General features: G+C 42.8%; 1 protein-coding gene across 4 annotated transcripts in view; it reads left to right on the top strand.

Annotated features, from left to right (window-relative positions):
* The window catches only part of FAM110B (family with sequence similarity 110 member B), a 188,949-nt gene that overhangs the window by 6,974 nt on the left and 159,884 nt on the right, over positions 1-22,091 (top strand). The window contains exon 2 of one of the 4 annotated variants that reach the window (XM_048840735.2): positions 21,806-21,915. The exons of the other annotated variants lie outside the window; for them this stretch is intronic. The gene's annotated coding sequence lies outside the window, so the exon portion shown is untranslated. The remainder of the gene's footprint in view (positions 1-21,805; positions 21,916-22,091) is intronic. 4 annotated transcript variants of the gene reach the window in all.

The raw sequence follows: 22,091 nt of genomic DNA, 5'->3' as shown, positions 1-22,091 counted from the left end.
GATAGTCCAGATTTTTAATGGTCACTTTAAATGCATGCTTTCTTTCAAGAGGAGCTATAGCAAACTTGAAATATCTGTGTTCCTTGTAGGAAATAAGTGTAAAGAGACTGTGATAAGCAGTCAAGAAGATAATTTAAGAAACTCAAGAAAAATTTTAGTGGATGTCTTAGTGGCATTTAGTATTCATTTGTTGCATGTTTTCATTTACTCCTGTCTCTGCTTTATATGAATGTGTTGCTTATTGTTAAAATATTATCATTAAAATTATGTGACTTTAGCTCCTTTCATTTCATAGAATCATAGAATATAAGGGTTGGAAGGGACCCCAGAAGGTCATCTAGTCCAACCCCCTGCTCGAAGCAGGACCAATTTCCAGTTAAATCATCCCAGCCAGGGCTTTGTCAAGCCTGACCTTAAAAACCTCTAAGGGAGGAGATTCTGCCACCTCCCTAGGTAACGCATTCCAGTGTTTCACCACCCTCTTAGTGAAAAAGTTTTTCCTAATATCCAATCTAAACCTCCCCCACTGCAGCTTGAGACCATTACTCCTCGTTCTGTCATCTGCTACCATTGAGAACAGTCTAGAGCCATTCTCTTTGGAACCCCCTTTCAGGTAGTTGAAAGCAGCTATCAAATCCCCCCTCATTCTTCTCTTCTGCAGGCTAAACAATCCCAGCTCCCTCAGCCTCTCCTCATAACTCATGTGTTCCAGACCCCTAATCATTTTTGTTGCCCTTCGCTGGACTCTCTCCAATTTATCCACATCCTTCTTGAAGTGTGGGGCCCAAGTACTCCAGATGAGGCCTCACCAATGTCGAATAGAGGGGAACGATCACGTCCCTCGATCTGCTCGCTATGCCCCTACTTATACATCCCAAAATGCCATTGGCCTTCTTGGCAACAAGGGCACACTGCTGACTCATATCCAGCTTCTCGTCCACTGTCACCCCTAGGTCCTTTTCCGCAGAACTGCTGCCTAGCCATTCGGTCCCTAGTCTGTAGCTGTGCATTGGGTTCTTCCATCCTAAGTGCAGGACCCTGCACTTATCCTTATTGAACCTCATCAGATTTCTTTTGGCCCAATCCTCCAATTTGTCTAGGTCCTTCTGTATTCTATCCCTCCCCTCCAGCGTATCTACCACTCCTCCCAGTTTAGTATCATCCGCAGATTTGCTGAGAGTGCAATCCACACCATCCTCCAGATCATTTATGAAGATATTGAACAAAACCGGCCCCAGGACCGACCCTTGGGGCACTCCACTTGATACCGGCTGCCAACTAGACATGGAGCCATTGATAACTACCCGTTGAGCCCGACAATCTAGCCAGCTTTCTACCCACCTTATAGTGCATTCTTCCAGCCCATACTTCCTTAACTTGCTGACAAGAATACTGTGGGAGACCGTGTCAAAAGCTTTGCTAAAGTCAAGAAACAATACATCCACTGCTTTCCCTTCATCCACAGAACCAGTAATTTCCTCATAAAAGGCGATTAGATTAGTCAGGCATGACCTTCCCTTGGTGAATCCATGCTGGCTGTTCCTGATCACTTTCCTCTCATGCAAGTGCTTCAGGATTGATTCTTTGAGGACCTGCTCCATGATTTTTCCAGGGACTGAGGTGAGGCTGACTGGCCTGTAGTTCCCAGGATCCTCCTTCTTCCCTTTTTTAAAGATTGGCACTACGTTAGCCTTTTTCCAGTCATCCGGGACTTCCCCCGTTCGCCACGAGTTTTCAAAGATAATGGCCAATGGCTCTGCAATCACAGCCGCCAATTCCTTCAGCACTCTCGGATGCAACTCGTCCGGCCCCATGGACTTGTGCACGTCCAGCTTTTCTAAATAGTCCCTAACCACCTCTATCTCCACAGAGGGCTGGCCATCTCTTCCCCATTTTGCGATGCCCAGCGCAGCAGTCTGGGAGCTGACCTTGTTAGTGAAAACAGGCAAAAAAAGCATTGAGTACATTAGCTTTTTCCACATCCTCTGTCACTAGGTTGCCTCCCTCATTCAGTAAGGGGCCCACACTTTCCTTGGCTTTCTTCTTGTTGCCAACATACCTGAAGAAACCCTTCTTGTTACTCTTGACATCTCTGGCTAGCTGCAGCTCTAGGTGCGATTTGGCCCTCCTGATATCATTCCTACATGCCCGAGCAATATTTTTATACTCTTCCCTGGTCATATGTCCAACCTTCCACTTCTTGTAAGCCTCTTTTTTATGTTTAAGATCCGCTAGGATTTCACCATTAACCCAAGCTGGTCGCCTGCCATATTTACTATTCTTTCGACTCATCGGGATGGTTTGTCCCTGTAACCTCAACAGGGATTCCTTGAAATACAGCCAGCTCTCCTGGACTCCTTTCCCCTTCAAGTTAGTCCCCCAGGGGATCCTGGCCATCCGTTCCCTGAGGGAGTCGAAGTCTGCTTTCCTGAAGTCCAGGGTTCGTATCCTGCTGCTTACCTTTCTTTTTTTGAGATTTGAGAATCTTAGTGTCAAATATTAATAGACAACACTTACGTAAGTAAGGTAGGTAAGTACTACTGAAGGATTAAAAATGACTAGTTAAACCCAAACAAACAAAATCTGTTGCAAAGTATAGTATGTAATGTAGATCTCACTCCTCATCCAGTCTTTTATCTACAGTATCACTTTATTAATTTGCTTTTACAATCTGAGTTTGAAAAACTGCATTTATAACTGTGAGGAAATTTTTAAGCTTGTTCTGGTCAGTGAAAATATATCTAAAATCTTCTTAAACTCAGTCAAGAGAAAACAAGAGGGTCCTTTAATACTGCAGTTTACAGACTAAGACATGGTTTTCACATAAAATTTAGGTCAAACTAGCTGTATTGCTTAGGGGTGTGAAAAATTCACACTCCTGAGAGATGTAGTTAAACCAATTTGAGCCCTGTGGAAGACCGTGCGAGGTAGACAGAAGAATTCTTCTGTCGATCCAGCTACCACCCCTGAGGAGGGAGTATTTATTAAAGCAACAGAAAAACCCCTTCCGTGTCTACTCCACAGTGTTAGTGTCAGCTGTGCCACTGTAGCACTTGTAGTATAGATATACTCTAAGGAAGAGTGTGTGTGCATGGTGAGAAGAATGAGTTTGGGATGTATAGTGAGTTTGAATGCAGATAGAGGAGGAGTGAAGGAGAAGAGAAGTGGAAGGAAATGAGAGACTGAAGAGAGAGGGGTAAGAATGAGGTGAAATATGGAGAATGGACAAAGGAGGGAAAACGAGAGTGAGAAGAAAAGTCTGAGGGTATGTCTGTGCAGCAATTTTTGGAGCAAGCCTCCCAGCTTGGGTTGACAGACTTGGACTAGCGGGGCTTGGGCTAGTGCTTTAAAAATAGCTGTGCAGACAGCACTTTGAAGTTGCGGCTTGGGCTGGAGCCTAGGCTTCAGAGTCTGAGCTTCAGCCCAAGCTTCAACTTCAAAGCACTGTCTGTACAGCTATTTATAGAGCACTAGCCTTAGCCTTCCAGACTGGAACAGGGCTAGCATGGCCTTCTCCAAAATGCTGTGTAGACTTACCCCAAGAGGAGAGAGATATATGAGGATAGTTGATAGAATTACTAGTGAATTTGTGAATGGGGCCATAAAGGGGTAGTGGTCACATTAATTAAACTTGTACATAAAAATGGGAGGAATGTTGGTATGTATTAAAAAGTTCAAGTTCCATTATAAGAGCAAGCTTTGAATGGGTGGGGGGTGGAGGTGGTAAAGGAAGAAGGCAGTGAATCATTATTTTTGTTAAGTCACGGAGAGATTTTACAGATGCCTATAATGGCAACTGTAAAATATTTTTCCCTTGATTTTCCTACTATGCCGTTTAAAAAAAAAAAAGGAAGGGGGAATTGGGGAAAATAAAGAAGGAAAGGAAGGGTAGTTTATTTCCATCTCTCGACTGCGCCTAGTTGCATGGAAACAAAGCAGACAAAAGGCAAGAATCCCTTCAGGTGTTTTTTTTAATTATATAAATCTAACAATGGCTTCCAAAAAGGTAATTAGGTGATTTTCTATTTTATCATTTAGTGTAAAGGGTCCCTTTTCACATTTGTGTATATTCAGTATCATGTTAAACATCATATATAGAATTTAAGGTTATTTACTCTACCAGTTGATAAGGGTAGCTGTTGTTGTGATTCTGAAGAACCATTAACATGCCTTGGGGTAAAAGTCACTGTATTCCTTTCAGCGTCTATGTCCATTATGAGTCAAGTCTGTTTTTATGTTTTGACATGTCATTAATTACTGGGTGGACGCAGATCACGTGGACTAGTGCAGCCTTATGTACATCATCACATACAAAAGGTTAGTCTGCTGGTGTGCTGACACCATTACCTATCATGCTGACGAGTGTTGTATCATTGGTTCCTTGTACTCCTCCATCTGTCTGCGTGTTCATGTGTTGTCTTTTGTCTTATACTTAGATTGTAAGCTCTTTGGGGCAGGGACTGTATTTTTGTTCTGTGTTTGTAAAGCACCTAGCACAGTGGTCTATGACTGGGGCTCTTAGGTGCTACAATAAATAATAATAATTTGCCTCTATCATCTGGCAAAATACTAGTCTATAACCAGTCTATAACCGGGTCTAATAGACTCTGTGGGCCAAATCAATTTCTCACATACACACTGTGCAAACTAGCAGAGGTCCGTGGGACTGCATGAGGTGTATGTCCATGCAGAATTTGGCCATATCTGTCCATTTGTATTGGATGACTCTAGTTCTATGATTCATAGAATGCTTTTGGATTTTTTTTAATGATGTTACTCTAATCAGTCTTATAGCTCTTCAGGTCCAGGTTGTTGCCCCAAAAATGACAGCATACTTATGTTCATATCTTGGAGTTAAGAACTCTTATAGTTTTGGATGTAGCACGTAGTGCTGTATAATCTGATGAGTATACACCTAAACGGAGGAACATTTTATAGCACAATTAATAAATTTAGTCATCTAAACATCACTAGTTTCAAATTCTGAGAGACTGCAATGTGCAAGTTAAATCTAAGTGCACAGTTCCTACCAAACATATTACTTCTTTCTTTTCAAGTAGGGGCAATTCTGGAGTGTTTTGCTGTTCATCTTCCCAAATCAATTCTGGAGTGTTTTGATGTTGAGCTCCCCAAATATGCTCATTTTGTAATTTTTAGGAATTGGGATACTAGATGCTAAAAGTTTCAATGAGCTGTAACTTTTCATCAGTTAAAATGGCAGGCTGCGTGAATGAGAATTTACAGATTTCAGTCCAGCTACTGCGAGTGAGCAACTATTTTCCCATTTAAGATATTGTCAGATATATTACCTAAGTTCACTGGATAAAATTTGATACAGTACATAAATATTTTAACAATAATCAAAGTGATTCATTAATCAATATTCATGAGTCATTGTAACAACCCCATTAGATAGGAGACTAGAACCCTAATCCTGCATGTGGATCTGCATGGGCACATCCTTGACACAATGGTGCAAAAGTCTTTGCATGGATCCCTTGGGGACCCTGTGTGAGGGCTACCTGCCTAGATCTCTTTGCAGGATCAGGGCACAAGGCACTACTTTTTCTTATACTTATTCTCTGATATTTTCAGTAATTTCTTACATTTATTTGAGGTTACTCTATTGCCCCCGTCTTGCGGTGTGCCCTGTGCAGGTGCAAGGGTCTGCCCACATGGATCTCATCGCAGTATTGGTTCCTGTCTTGGCAAACTGAATGACGTGGTAGGTTAAAGGGAAACTGTCAATTTGAGATCAGTTTTAGAAAGAAAGAGTAGTTTCAGGTGCTATGCCTGCCCTGAATCCTCCTGCCAGTTTGTGTATTTTTGAGACCACATTTTCCTATTTTTAAAAATTTCTCTTCCCTCTTTCTGTCTGAAAGATCCACACAAAGAAAAGGAGAAACTGATTCTAGTGAAACAGAACATATACAAAGTGCTGTTGAATGCACAATGCAATGAACTAGAAAGCAAAGTAAATACTTTTCCCCTTAATCTTTGTTATAGTAACTTCAGGAATTACTTGTAATGGTAGATGGTAAGAAATTCATGTGTGAGAAATTTTAAGTTGACCGTGTTTCTTTAAAGCCTGCTCGTGGTGGTATCTTCCTTTATATAGGTTTAGCTATAAATTGATGTCACTTCTCTTTTCCTCCCCCCAAAACAAACCAAATCTGCAGTACTTAAACAAAAGTAGCTTTGTTTTTACATTTGTTATATGAAATTGCATAACTCCTTTGGGAAAAATCTTCCTCTCACAGGAAGAGTCAAAACTCTTAAAGCCAAAAATCTGCTAACAGACAACACAACATTTATTAGTTGTACAGTATTAGATTGTCTAAGATAAAGTCTTTCTTTAAAATGAATTAAAAAGTGAGAATTAAGAAAGCTAACACACAAATTGGCATACTTTCCTTTCAGTGCATACAGATTGAGCTGCATTCTGGGGCAAAATTTGCTGTGTCACAAGGATGTAAAACTGAAGGAACTTTGTTGGTGTTTCTTTGGATTTGCACCTGTGTAATTGTGAGTGGAACTTGAAAGGGATTTTTCAAAGCAGTGCATGGCAGGAAAATTGTATGGCCTCTTTTGGTCACTCTGAGAGTTGAAAGTATTTTAAAACTATGGGAAGGTTGCACCTCTGGATCTTCAGGCTGTCTTGGAACTCAGGCTCCAGCTGTGCACTCAAACATCAAGTTTTTTAGAAGACAGCTGTTGTATGAAGCAAATGCCAAAAGTTTCCTCAATGAAAATGAGCTTGCTCAGCAAGGAATCATGCTGAGTCTACGTGGTGAACACTGCATGATAGGAAGAAATCAGAGACCCAGGAGACATGCAAGGTGATACATCTTTTAAAATTTGACTGTGTAGGCTTTCTTTGGGATAAATTCTGCAGAAAAGGAATGCCCAACAGATTGAGGGCTGCTGCAGTGTGGTTTCTCTCAAAATTTGTCATAAAAATACAAGATCGTATCGGGAAGCATTTTTTGCCAACAGCCCCTTGAAACACTGAACATCCCTCTGAATCAGGGACTCGGTCACCTACAGTATGGTAAGTTTCACTCTATGATGTGTTAATGCGACAGCAGGGGTGGGGGGATAAGCAGGGCTGAAGGTGAAATGACCATGCAGTTGGGGCCACAACTAAAAAAGGAAATGGAGAGTCCTGCCCAATTAAGGCAAAATGATGATGGCAGAATCCCTAGCAGCTCTGCAGCCAATAGCAACCCAGTGGAAATTGGCCACTGGGCTACTACCATAAGGTAGGCCAGGGGTTGGCAACCTTTCAGAAGCTCCTGCCAGCCAGAGTTCCGGCTGCCGGCCCTGCTCAGCCTGCTGCCGGTCTGGGATCCCGGCTCTGCCCATATAGAGTGGGTACCTACCTTCTCCCAGGTTCTAGCCCATTCTCTTCCTCTCTCTCTGCACTGAGCTGAGGGTGGGAGTGCATGGAGCACACGGCTGGGGGTGAAGGAGCAGGTTGGGGTGCAGGGTCTGGCCAGGAGCTAGAATGAGGGAGGGGGCTCAGGGTTGGGGCAAGAGGTTTGGGTGTGGAGTGCTTACCTGGGCAGCTCCCATTTGGTGTGAGGGGTGCAGGTGAGAATGTGGGGGGTGGGGTGGGAGGGCTGCAGGAGCTCCTGTTTGGTGCTCAGGGTGGGGATGGGAATGTGGGGGGTGCAAGAGTCAGGATATGCGGTGTGAGGGGGCTGGGTATGTGAGGGGGTGCAGGAGTCAGGGCATGGGGTGTGGGGGACTGGGTATGTGTGGGGGGTACTGGAGTCAGGGCTGGGGTTGTGGGGGGTGCAGGGGTCAGGGCAGGAGGCTGGGGTGTGTGGGGAGTGCTGGGATCAGGGCAAAGGGCTGGGGTGTGTGGAGGGTGCAGGGCTCAGGGCAGGGGGCTGGGAGTGTGTGTGGGGGGGTGCAGGGATCAGGGCAGAGGGCTGGGGGTGTGGGCTAGGGTCGTCGGGGTGCTCCCAGCCCCCTGCCCAGAGCGGCTCACAGCAGGAGGCTGGAGGGGATATGCCTTGACTCCACCCCCCTTCCCCAAGGCCCTGTCCCCACCTCTTCTCCGCCTCCTCCCCGGAGCAGCGAGCCCGCTGTGGCTCCGCTTCTCCCCCTCCCTCGCAAGGGCCATCAGCTGATCGACGGCAGGGAGGGAGGGAGGGAGAGGAGGAGGGGCCGGAACCCAGCACGCTGGGGGAAGAGGCGGGGGACGGGGAAGCTTGCCTGCTCTGCAGCAGCAGCCGGCAGGACCAAGCTTCTTCACCCTGCCTGGGGGGGGGGCGGAGAAGAGCGGGCCAGGGCAGGCAGGATTTTTAATGGCTCGGTGCTGCCTGCCGGGGTCCTGGCCTGGGTTTGGCAGCGGGCTGAGCAGGGCCGGCGGCTGGGACCCGGCAGGCAGCAGCGAGCCATTAAAAATCAGCTCACGTGCCATCTTTGGCACGCGTGCCATAGGTTGCCGACCGCTGAGATAGGCCAATCCTATAAGAGGTTTCCCTCATATGGGGAATTAGGGTTCTGGACGCAATAGGAGTGACCTCTCAGGGATCAACTGACACCTCCTACAGCACCATGGCAGCACACGAGACATTTGTTAAATCCATTTAAGGTTTTACTCCTCCACAGATTCACAACATAGAATCCTATTTTTGACGTCTCCGACTCAAGGAATATTTCCAACACACCCCTGAACAACATACTAACCCACAGAGACTTTCCTACCAACACTACAAAAAGAGGGATTTTGGGTGGACTCCTCCTGAAGGTCGAAACAACAGACTGGACTTCTACACAGAGTGCTTCCACCGACGTGCACGGGCTGAAATTGTGGAAAAGCAGCATCACTTACCCCATAACCTCAGCCGTGCAGAACACAATGCCATCCACAGCCCCAGAAACAACTCTGACATCATAATCAAAAAGGCTGACAAAGGAGGTGCTGTCGTCGTCATGAGTAGGTCGGAATATGAACAAGAGGCTGCTAGGCACCTCTCCAATGCCACTTTCTACAAGCCATTACCTTCTGATCCCACTGAGGGTTACTAAAAGAAACGACACCATTTGCTCAAGAAACTCCCTGAAAAAGCACAAGAACAAATCCGCACAGACACACCCCTGGAACTCCGACCTGGGGTATTCTATCTGCTACCCAAGATCCATAAACCTGGAAATCCTGGATGCCCAACATCTCAGGCATTGGCACCCTGACAGCAGGATTGTCTGGCTATGTAGACTTCCTCCTCAGGCCCTACGCTACCAGCACTCCCAGCTACCTTCGAGACACCACTGACTTCCTGAGGAAACTACAATCCATCGGTGATCTTCCTGAAAACACCCTCCTGGCCACCATGGATGTAGAAGCCCCCTACACCAACATTCTACACAAAGATGGACTACAAGCTGTCAGGAACAGTATCCCCGATAATGTCACGGCAAACCTGGTGGCTGAACTTTGACTTTGTCCTCACCCATAACTATTTCACATTTGGGGACCATGTATACCTTCAAATAAGCGGCACTGCTATGGGTACCCGCATGGGCCCACAGTATGCCAACATTTTTATGGCTGACTTAGAACAGTGCTTCCTCAGCTCTCGTCCCCTAATGCCCCTACTCTGCTTGTGCTACATTGATGACATCTTCATCATTTGGACCCATGGAAAAGAAGCCCTTGAGGAATTCCACCATGATTTCAACAATTTCCATCCCACCATCAACCTCAGCCTGGACCAGTCCACACAAGAGATCCGCTTCCTGGACACTACGGTGCTAGTAAGCGATGGTCACATAAACACCACCCTATACCGGAAACCTACTGACCGCTATGCTTACCTACATGCCTCCAGCTTTCATCCAGACCATACCACGCGATCCTTTGTGTACAGCCAAGCTCTACAATACAACCACATTTGCTCCAACCCCTCAGACAGAGACAAACACCTACAAGATCTCTATCAAGCATTCTTACAACTACAATACCCACCTGCTGAAGTGAAGAAACAGATTGACAGAGCCAGAAGAGTACCCAGAAGTTATCTACTGCAGGACAGGTCCAACAGAGAAAATAACAGAATGCCACTAGCCATCACCTTCAGCCCCCAACTAAAATTTCTTCAACACATTATCAAGGATCTACAACCTATCCTGAAGGACGACCCATCACTCTCACAGATCTTGGGAGACAGGCCAGTCCTTGCTTACAGACAGCCCCCCAACCTGAAGCAAATACTCACCAGCAACCATACACCAAACAACAAAACCACTAACCCAGGAACCTATCCTTGCAACAAAGCCCGTTGCCAACTGTGTGCACATATCTATTCAGGGGACACCATCATAGGGTCTAATCACATCAGCCACACTAATTTAGGCTTAAATAGAGACTGGGAGTGGCTAAGTCATTATGCAAGGTAGCCTGTTTCCTCTTGTTTTTTCCTACCCCCCCCCCCAGATATTCTGGTTTAACTTGGATTTAAACTTGGAGAGTGGTCAGTTTAGATGAGCTATTACCAGCAGGAGAGTGAGTTTGTGTGTGTTTGGGGGTGGGGGGGAAGTGAGAAAACCTGGATCTATGCAGGAAATAGCCCGACTTGATTATGTAAAGAGTTGTCACTTTGGATGGGCTAGCACTAGCAGGAGAGTGAATTTGTGTGGGGGGGTGGAGGGTGAGAAAACCTGGATTTGTGCTGGAAATGGCCCACCTTTAGATAGGTGGATAGGTGGATAGATAGATCACTTTAGATAAGCTATTACCAGCAGGACAGTGGGGTGGGAGGAGGTATTGTTTCATATTCTCTGTGTGTATATAAAGTCTGCTGCAGTTTCCACGGTACACATCTGATGAAGTGAGCTGTGGCTCACGAAAGCTCATGCTCAAATAAATTGGTTAGTCTCTAAGGTGCCACAAGTACTCCTTTTCTTTTTGCGAATACAGACTAACACGGCTGTTCCTCTGAAACCTATCAGAGGCTTGTTCACTGCACATCTGCCAATGTGATATATGCCATCATGTGCCAGCAATGCCCCTCTGCCATGTACATTGGTCAAACTGGACAGTCTCTATGTAAAAGAATAAATGGACACAAATCAGACGTCAAGAATTATAACATTCAAAAAGCAGTCGGAGAACACTTCAATCTCTGTGGTCACTTGATTACAGAACTAAAAGTTGCAGTTCTTCAACAAAAAAACTTCAAAACCAGACTCCAATGAGAGACTGCTGAATTGGAATTAATTTGCAAAGTGGATACAATTAACTTAGGCTTGAATCGAGACTAGGAGTGGATGTGTTATTACACAAAGTAAACTATTTCCACATGTTTATTCCCCCTCTGCATCCCCCCCACTGTTCCTCAGACGTTCTTGTCAACTGCTGGCAATGGCCCACCTTGATTATCACTACAAAAGGTTTCTCCCCTCCCTCCCCCTGCTCTCCTGCTGGTAATAGCTCACCTTAAGTAATCACTGTCCTTACAGTGTGTATGGTAACACCCATTGTTTCATGTTCTCTATGTATATAAATCTCCCCACTGTATTTTCCACTGAATACATCCAATGAAGTGAGCTGTAGTTCACGAAAGCTTATGCTCAATAAATTTATTAGTCTCTAAGGTGCCACAAGTACTCCTTTTCTTTTTGCGACTACAGACTAACACGGCTGCTACTCTGAAATACGAAATGTTGCAACACTCCGTAGCATTCAACATTTTCATGCAAAATGTAATAATTTTTAAACCTTATCTTGGATGATGCTGTAGGAATTATGTCCATAGAACAGTTGTTCTTCAAGTGATGGTTCCTCTTGTATTCCATTGAGAGTTTAGCATGCACTCCAGGAGTCTGAAGCTGGAGAATTTGAAAGTAGAAGTGTCCATTGGTCCTCTTATGTTTCCTTGCTTTGCCTTATGGTTTCATCCAAGGTGATAAAGGATGGGGTGGACCAACTATGACTCCAGTTCCTTTTCACCATCCCCTGGTCCAAGTCGGAGCTGTTAGTGTCCTCTCATCTGATGCACTTACCCCCCCCCATCCCAAATAAACAAGTTTTTGAACTGTGTATAGTTAGTTTTTTCTTCCACTGTTTTACTATTTTCTTATGTAGTTTAGTTTTTAGTAGTAATTTTAGTAGGACTGGGACATTGGGGGAATCTGTTTAACAGTCCTCTCCTCCGGCCCATGTTTCATCCAGGTGCCGTATCTGCCAGTCCTTCACAAGCCATACCCGAGAAGGCTGGGCTCTATGCCTCAAGAAGCACCTTATGGAAGTTGCCATGAGGCCTCAGTCAGACCCAGACCAGGGAACATCCCTCTCTCCCCCCGTACATCATCCTGAGGAAGCCAGGAGTGTGCCTCCGTCTGCTGAGATCAAGTCTTGCTCCGGCGGTCCCTCCTCTATGGACTCCATGCTGGGGCCTTCTTGGGAGGCAAGTAAGCATGTGCATAAGCATGGTAATAAGTCTTGCTCCGAACCAAGGAAGGACGATGCCCCTTCCACGAGTTCCAGCCACGGAGGGGCAGCGTGTTCCAGAGGGCACAATCCTGACAAGAAATCGCAGAGACCAGCGGATCTACTGGTATCGAGCGCCATGATCCACATCCCCTCAGTGTCAGCCTTCCTTAAGACAAGGGATCCATCAGTTCCAGGACAGTCCTCTGGTCCAGCACCGGCTCCAGCTATGGAACGGGTACCATTAACACTGGGGCATTTGGAGAAAGCATCGAAGTCATATGAGCACTTCACTCTTGGGGAACTGAGATCTCCATGCCTTCCTCTGCAAACTGTACCTAGGGAGGTCCAATCTCCTATCCAGGACTTGCCAAAGTCATGTCATGCCTCGACTCATTCTTTTGTGGTTTATATACTTCTGCCGGCTTTGACAGTACCACCACTGAAACCGGGATCTGAGTTCTCATCATCGGAGGATTCCAATGGAAAACAAGGACCACCCATTTCCTACTGCCAATACAAGTACCTGATCAACGATGCCATTCTTCAACCAGCCTGAACAGGTTGGCATACTTCAGCCACTTGCATGTCTACTCCAAAGGGGGCAGGGAGGAGATATTATGTACCAGCGAAGGGATTCAAGTTTCTTTTTCACACCCTCCACCCAATTCCCTCATGGTGTAGGCAGCAACATCTGTGCTCCAAATGCTTAGACCTTCTGAGACACAAGGTCTTCTCTTCAACAAGCCTTCAGTTTTGTTTTTCAGACTTCGTTTTCCAGGCCTTGTTGGCCAAATATGCCTTCCTTAATTATGGCAAATTGAAAGACTTTACTGAAAAAGCTGCCTAGGCATCCCTCCTTGATGTGCCGCTTCCAGACATATGTAGGGCAGCCACATAGAGTTTGGTACATACCTTTGCTGAATGCTATGCTTTGGTGCAGAACTCTGACAGATGCTCATTCAGTGTGGCTGTCCTCCGTTCAACTGTCCCATTCTCTTCCTTACACCCTCCTCTGAATTAGGTACTGCTTGTTAATCACTCTCAGTGGAATACAATAGGGACCATCACTTGAAGAAGAGGAGGTGGTTACTTACTTGTTACTGGAGGTTCTTCGAGATGTGTGGTCCATATCTGTATTCCACTTCCTGCCCTGCTTCCCCTCTGCTATGGATCTGTTTGATTTGCAGTGGAGAAGGAACTGGAGACGTGGTTGGTTTGGTCTGTCCTGCCCTTTATCACCTCTGACGAAACCAAGAGGTGAAGGAAAGGCACATGCGCAGATTAACAGACGCTACTACTTTCAAATTCCCCAGCTCTGGATGCATGGCACGCATGCGTATACCCTCAGTGGAATACAGATAGGGACCACACACTTCAAAGAACCTCCTGTTACAGGCCAGTAAACTCCTCTTACTGTTTACTGCTGATTTGTCTGTGGAGGACTGGCAAGTGTACTGCCTTCCAGAACTGCTTCTATGTCCTAATTGTACTGGTGTGTCTGCTGTTTCTTCTGGTGCCCTGGAGCAGAACTCTGCTGCCAGGCTATCTTTTAAGCAGATGTCCTCTTCTGTTAACGGAACCTGGGGCATGCAGAGGTTGAGAATACTGTAAATTTGGGTATGGAACTGGTTGATTCACCAGCTGCCTCACATGGCTTAAACCTTTCGTCTGCAGACTTTTTAAACAGAGGCGAGATGTTCACTCCTCATCTAATAGGAATGAAGATGCAGTAGAAGGCGGACTTTCTCCTCGGGCTCTTCCTGAATCAAGACTGCAGCACACTATCTCCTGCTTTCCAGAGGGAAGTAGGAGGTGAGGCTCCTCTGGATGAATTAACTTGTGCAGAGGCTCATCTTATGGCTTATTATGGGAACATTGAGATCATTCTGTCCAGCTTGCATGTTGAGCATGCTAACTGGACCAGAGAAATGTAGATCTCAGTGAGACACACATTTTATTAACTCCTGCATTGCTGGCTGAGTTACAACAATTAAAGGAGCAATACAAACATACCAGATGTTGGCTGTTCATTCTTGGATGGCAGTTGTGACATATGGCAATTTCCTGCAATATCCGTGAAAACCTTATTGAATTAAATTTAAGTATTTTTGGAGTCCATTGTATTAAATAAATGATTTATGTATCTTTGTGGGCTGGGACTGTATGTAACCTCCCTCTAGTGGGAAATGTGATGTTTCCTCTTAAGGTTTTACCTTAAGAATAAATGTGCTTGCTTAGAAAGAGCTGTGTGGTGACTTGTAACTGCTGCTACGCGGTTCATATCCCTTCAGAGACTGAGAAAACCACAGATGATGGCCTATTTAGATAAACTGGATTTCTGGTTATATCACAATGTAAGCTGGGAGCTGTGCAGCCTGGGAAAACCCCAGTCAGGAGAAAGAGAGATGTGGGTCTCTACCCAAAAGAGGAGACAGCTGAAGAGCCAGGAGCCTAGAATGGATGACCTGGGTGGACCATGGTGGGGGAATAAGGTGCATTGAACTGTGGCATGAACTGTGGCAACAGTTTAAGGGTTATTGTGGAGGCATTCTTTTTGGACCCTGTTATACAGTTGCTAGACAGACATTGCAGCACCGATGTAGCATTTGATTGATGTCCCTCCCAGTGTGCATTAAAAAAGTACAAAATAGAAAAGGCAGCCCACAGGTGCAGTCATTCATCTTTTTCCTGCGCTTCTTTTCCTGTTAGAATACACTTGGCCAAATTTTCAAAAGTGCTCAATACTTATTAGCCGCCATTGAGACACTTACGGCAAAATTTGCAAATGGGTTTAGGACCAGATGTGCTAAACTTGTTTGGGATCTGGCCTATTGTGCTCAGAGTCACATAGCAAAATGTTGCTTTGACCATGTCGCCTACGCTATTCAGCTGCAGCGTGCAGAGATCTACGTGTGTCATGTGTAAGCTTTTGAGGATTTTAGCATAGTCTCATCAAGCAAAGGGGTTGTCCAAGGTGAAGAGTTTACAGATTGAAGGGAACCGAGTCTCTATTTTGAATCAGAGTGATTTAAAAAAATAAGCATATAATTGTAATTGGGTCATTTCACTTTATAACAGTTGCTTATTTATGGTAGGCATGAGATACAAGCATTGAGCTACAGCTAAATGATAGTTATACTTTCAACCCATTGTATATTGAGCTAATGATGAATTGGTGTACTTACAAATGTTATGTAGTCTTATTTATGGAATAATTTTAAGGGTTTGTTTTGTTTTAATATTTTATTGCATTTGCACCTGAATTAATATGGGTGCCATATGGCTTACCAACTTCCTTTTTGCTAAAAATCATTCTGACACATAGGTTGCCTAATATATCCCCTAATTATAACTGCTCTGAACCTGAATTCCCTTTTTTTCCTGTTTCTAGCAAATACATAGAACTGCTTGTTTTAAGCTGAATTTCTAGTGATGAGAAACAAAACTTGTTCCTTTGACACTGAGATTAATTTTTGTGGAATACTTCATCATGCAGTGCAACGTTGTAGAAACATAATGCTTGAAAATCAGGTCAACTCTCTTCCTTTGTTGAAAAGGTTGATGAATGCTGGCAAGCACAATGCAGGTGGTGGTAATACAGTTCTTTGTCCTCAAAGAAGTACAATTTGTTAAAATAATATGCTAAATTGAAAGCAATTGAGTAGCTTTTTGTATTCTATTGTAAACAGTCTCCTTTTCTGGAGTTGCAATGATGGACTTCCAGTGGGTTCATTAAACATTTTCAGAATACATCTGCTTGGTGCATAATACCTTCTTTTGTAGAGAATATATAGAAGAAGAAAAAATTTCAATAAGCTTTTTACAAAGTATAATCCTAATGATTGGAGTATTAGGATGGGAACCTCCTTTACTTGTATAGAGTAAATGTATGACCAAGCATTACCTGTTTAAAATTGTTTCGCGTATACAAAATGACCCGATTCTTTTATGCCAAAGTTTTAGGCTCTGGCAAAGTCAAGATCTGAACAGTCCCCTCCTATCCTGTTGTTAGCAAACAGTGATATATAATTTTGTACATCATTTTAGTTTGTTTATCTTGTTATTGAGCTAGATATAAAACTCTTATATATATCACTTAATTCAAAAGGATACCTTGAAAGTAGTAGTAGTAATAAAAAGCACAGTTTTGGGGGGAATTTTTAGTAGCAAATTATGCAGTCTACACTTGTGATAAACCAGTCATTAAAGGTTATGTTAGTGAGGATGCAAGAAACTTCATGAGATTCACATTGCAGAATTTCTGACAAAAACTCCTGAGGAATAAGCAGTTTTGTTGGCAGAGTTTGAGAGAGTAATGTTCTGCTCAAAACAGCTACTCCGACACACTCTGTACCACTGGGGGCTCCTCAGAAATGCCACTAAGCCACTGTCTAGACCCCTGTTTCAGGACACTTTTATGCCTTAGGTCTCTTTCACAGCTTAAAATATAGCATAACACAGGATCCTGAGAAAATACAGAGAGAATATATTCTGAAAGTAATTAAACATGTATAGATATTGTTCTAACTAAAGTTTTCCTGCTTTGGGAAGAAAAGTGTTTATCATGGAGTCTTGAATACTATTTCATTTAGATAATTCAGATCAGTTTTAGGATGCTTTGATTCTGTCTTAAATTATATAGTTAATCCTCAGCCTATAAACACATATAAACCAACTGAAATGAAGGCATCTGGTTTATTTTGTTGTTTGTTCATACAATATAAGTAGTTGGATAAAGGGAAAACTTATAAAGAAAAAACTTCAATGTAATTGGCTTTAGAGGTCTTTCTTACCATATCATGAACAGCAGCTTTATTACTTGTCAAATAATTTCTTCAGCCAGGATTTAAAATTTTCCCTTCTATGCCAGTGATCTTTAAGTAGTTACCCAATTAAAATGCAGTATTAATGGCAAGTTATATTGTTAAGGTTGTACAGTAGCTTTACATACTAGGTGCCAACATCTAGACACACACATTCTAATTTGGCCTGTATATGCAAAAGTAGCATGTTTTGTTTTTATTTACTTTCCAGTTCATAAAAACTTGTTCTCATTTCATAGATTGTAGGTTCATATATGAATTACTGTACATTTAAGTTGGTTAAAGTGGCCAACAAATTAGACACCACAATAATTGCACTCAAATGGAAAATAATAGAACTCCCTTCTAATCTGTTTACCTTAGTTAAAGACCTGAGTAAACAGATGGGACATACAATTCAAAACAATGAGACTGGGTCAAATCAACAGGGAATGAGCCTCAGAGTTGGAGACCCTCTTCCAGGAAGACTTTGCATCCAGTCCCTACCATTAAAATCTAAGGACTATCAACAGAAGACCCGTGCTGATTTCCTGCTGAGATGGCAGGCAGGGTGAGAAGCAGCCAGGACCCAGACCATATAGGTCTTTATATATCTCATACAACATCTTATATTGTATCCAGAAGCAAATTAGAAATCCATCCCTCTCAAAGTAAACGGATAACATGCAAAATAAGAAAAAATTTAGTTCCACTGAATACTGTGGCAAAAAAGCCATTGGCCTTATTTGGACCACGAATTGCCATATGTGATTTGCACCTCTGAGCAGCTGTGCTGCAGGCACCACAAACCCCTTTGATAGCTCCAAGTACAGGACATTTTAGTTGTGTTGGAGGTGACAAAGAGATGGATCACTATGGTGAAATCAGAGAAAAGACTGCCGGAAGTAAAGGGGGAAGCAGTGTTACCCAATGTTGCTATCTGAGCTAGTAGGAGTATCTTGGCCTAAAAGTAACTCTATATTGCAAACCTCATTGACAGAGGATAGGCATGCTCCTCATAAGGGGACAGGAACCTCCAAATTGACTAGATGTTTCCACCAGCCTACCCTCCTTCTTCTCCCGTTTGGGCTTCAGCCACCTCAGTCTCGTTCATGTTTTGGTCTGACTCTGGAAAAGCAGAGAGATGGTGCGTTGTCTGTATCCAAGGAAGAGAAAGAGATGTGCAGCTGAGTATCATTAGCTGCATTTGGAATGTAAATCTTTAGGGGCAGGACTCATACCTTCTGTTTTTTGCACAGTGTTAAGCACACTGATGGTAATTTAATAAACAAATAACAACACTTCATCCCAAAACAATTCATTCTCTCCCATGATTGGCTTTATATGTGCACTGAACAGGATGGATGACAAAACAGAACTCTGGAGGACTCTGCATGAGATTATTTCCCAATAACACATTGTAAACTCCTTGCAAATCTCTTAAAATATATCAAATGCTTTTAATTTACAGGTAAAGTATATACACCCAGTTGATTTGTCTGGCAATAATTACCTCTCATAGAAATTCTCACCAGCAGTATAAGATGACTTGCAAATTGATAGGCATATGGAGAAGATAGAAGAGGAGCTCTATGGAGAAACAGGGTTTGAGATTTTTGTCTTCATGTGGAGCACTATCAAAATGTGGATAGTTGCAAAATACATATTTTCTTTTTAAAAAAAAATGCTTTTAGATCACTGATTTTGACTCCTTCAGCTGGTGGGTCTCTGCTCAAACAGTGAGTGATTCTGAAAAGATGATATCTGAATTAGGAATAATAAAACCTGTTTTAGTAACCGGATGAAGCACTCTGTGGGGCCTTATACAGTGTCCAAAATCTTCTTTTGGTAAAGAAAGTAATACCTGTATTCATTTTTCCCTCAGAGAGAATTCTTACAGCATGTGACACTTCTGTTTGCTCTTACATCCCTAGAAGAAAGTGACGCTCTTACACAGCTGGTGAATTGCATTTTGCCTGACCACTTCATACAGGATAAAGCAGTTCATAATAATAAGAGTCATTTGGGTAACATGATTAACCACCAGATTAATTAGTTTTACCTTTAATTTTTAGATTAAATCAACCACTGATAATTGCATCATTAGTAATGGTACATTATCTGTTTTTAAAAATATTGATCCAAATAGTGAGATCCTGAGTCTGGACTTATTGAAAAAATATATGTGGCTAATAAATGGAGAATGGGTGCAGATTCTGTCTGTGCTTTAAAACTTTTTATTGCAGCAGTCCTCCCACTCTGACCCCAAATAAATTAGGGAAAATATTAGCCATCTTAATGGAGTGAAATCATTCAGATATGAAGCTGAAATATTCTTTTTCTCTTAAGTGCCTGTTAGTAATCCTGTTTATTTAAATGTCACTATAGTAAGTCTCATTTTTAGGATCTTGTAACTTAACCATGAAAAATTGTTCCCCATTGAAATGTGACACAATGTCAGACTGAGAGTGAACATTTAAAATAATAATGAAGACCATAATTCTGTGTATCCTTGCTCATGAGAGTAATCAGTTGTTCATAGTCATGCTGGAAGGGCATAACGAGTGCACGGATTAGTTCTGGGTCCGATTCTGTTCAATATCTTCGTCAGTGATTTAGATAATGGCTAAGAGAGTACACTTATAAAGTTTGAGGACGATACCAAGCTGGGAGGGGTTGCAAGTGCTTTGGAGGATAGGATTAAAATTCAAAATGATCTGGACAAACTGGAGAAATGGTCTAAAGTAAATAGGATGAAATTCAATAAGGACAAATGCAAAGTACTCCACTTAGGAAGGAACAATCAGTTGCACACATACAAAATGGGAAATGACTGCCTAGGATGGAGTACTGCGGAAAGGGATCTGGGGGTCATAATGGATCACAAGCCAAATATGAGTCAACAGTGTAATGCTGTTGGGAAAAAAAAAAAGCAAACCTCATTCTGGGATGTATTATCAGGAGTATTGTAAACAAGACAGGAGAAGTAATTCTTCCACTCTACTCCACACTGATTAGGCCTCAACTGGATTATTGTGTCCAGTTCTGGGCACCACATTTCAGGAAAGATGTGGATAAACTGGAGAAAGTCCAGAGAAGAGCAATAAAAATGATTAAAGGTCTAGAAAACATGACCTATGAGAGAAGATTGAAAAAATTGGGTTTGTTTAGTCTGGAGAAGAGAAGAGACATAAGTTTTCAAGGATATAAAAGGTTGTTACAAGGAGGAGGGAGAAAAATTGTTCTTCTTAACCCATGAGGATAGGACAAGAAGCTTAAATTGCAGCAAGGGCAGTTTAGGTTTGACATTAGGAAAAACTTCCTAACTGTCAGAGTGGTGAAACACTGGAATAAAGTGCCCACGGAGGTTGTGAAATCTCCATCATTGGGAATTTTTAAGAGCAGGTTGGACAAACACCTGTCAGGGATGGTCTCTAGATAATATTTTGTCCTGCCACAAGTGCAGGGGACTGGACTAGATGACTCTCGAGGTCCCTTCCAGTTCTATAATTCTATGATTCCATGTGAGTAAGGGTTAACAGGCCCAGTATCTAATAAAAAAATTCAGGTACATATCATACAGATACAGGAAACGAATCCTTCCACCATGTGAGCATTTAGAATGTTGGATTACAGCTGGTTCATCAGAAAACAGCAATACATAATGGATAAAATATAAAGTGACAAACAATTCGAATGATAACATTTGATTTGCATTCTGTGTTGGTGACTGCAGACTTCCAGTTCTGTCACTCTAGCTGTATGAGGACTAAGTTGTGGTCTTGTTGTCAGTGGGAGTTTTACTGTTGACTTTAATGGGATCAGGATTTGGCCAGTATTTTATGGGTAAACGTAGTCAAAGAAATCAAAATTTAAATTTTATATACCTTCTTATGAGGACCAACCAAAAAAAAAGTTAGCTGAATGACTTTTCCATATTTTAAAATGAGTCTTTATGGAAAAGTCCTACAGAACAGAAACCAATAGCATTTGAGAGAGGTTACTCAAAATGGGAATTAATAGCGAGTGATACACTTCCTATAGACTTTATTTTTTAAGCATTCTGTACCAAGATTATAAGTACTAAATTATCTGTAGGACTTCTCCATATGAGCCTTTTCCCTCTGCTCTCAAAACAAAACAGCTCTAGGTTCTTAGGAGTTGCTGGAGTTCCATCTAACTGGGTAGAGTTCAAGACTGAATTCTTGATCCTCAGGCTATGAGGGACTAAAAATGAAGCAAGTTCCTTGTGTACCTGTTGAATGATCCGACATTTGAGTTGAGATGTTGAGCAGGATTTGCATGAGGGAGGATTGCTGCTGCAACAGAGAGCTTAAAGGGGATGGACAACCTCAAAAATAAACCTTCCCTTCCCGCCTCATCGCATAAATTTGAGCAGTATGGTTTTTAAGAATTCTTCCTCCATGCTTTTCCAGCCCCATGCACATAGTATCTGTCTTCCGCTGGTAGTTTTCTTATATAGTGGGACAGTGGAGGATTTAAGACATCAGTCTTGTAGCTACTTAACAAGCTGCATATTTCTTTTATCTTTTAACAGTTTACAATCGAACATTTCTCTTGTCTTATAGAGGACAATACTCACCCTTTTAGTAATGGTTACCACATCCGTTCTCTTACCTGTGCTGCAATAGCAACCTTCATCTAAAGGTAGGAACCTTTCTGTCTGTAGCATGTTGTGTCGTACCAAGCGGGAACAGTCAGGGTAGCATAACAAAGTATTCTTTAGAGCAATGCATCCACATACAAGGCTTGAACAATCTACTTACTCAGTTTTCCCAGGTATGTGTGTGGAGGAGTGGTTCACCCATCAAGTTTTGTAGAAT

Source organism: Caretta caretta, chromosome 2 (assembly GCF_965140235.1).
Source record: "Caretta caretta isolate rCarCar2 chromosome 2, rCarCar1.hap1, whole genome shotgun sequence".
In the NCBI taxonomy this organism is placed as follows: domain Eukaryota; kingdom Metazoa; phylum Chordata; order Testudines; family Cheloniidae; genus Caretta; species Caretta caretta.
Note: the sequence above shows the minus strand (reverse complement) of the source record. Positions and strands in the feature narration are given on the sequence as shown.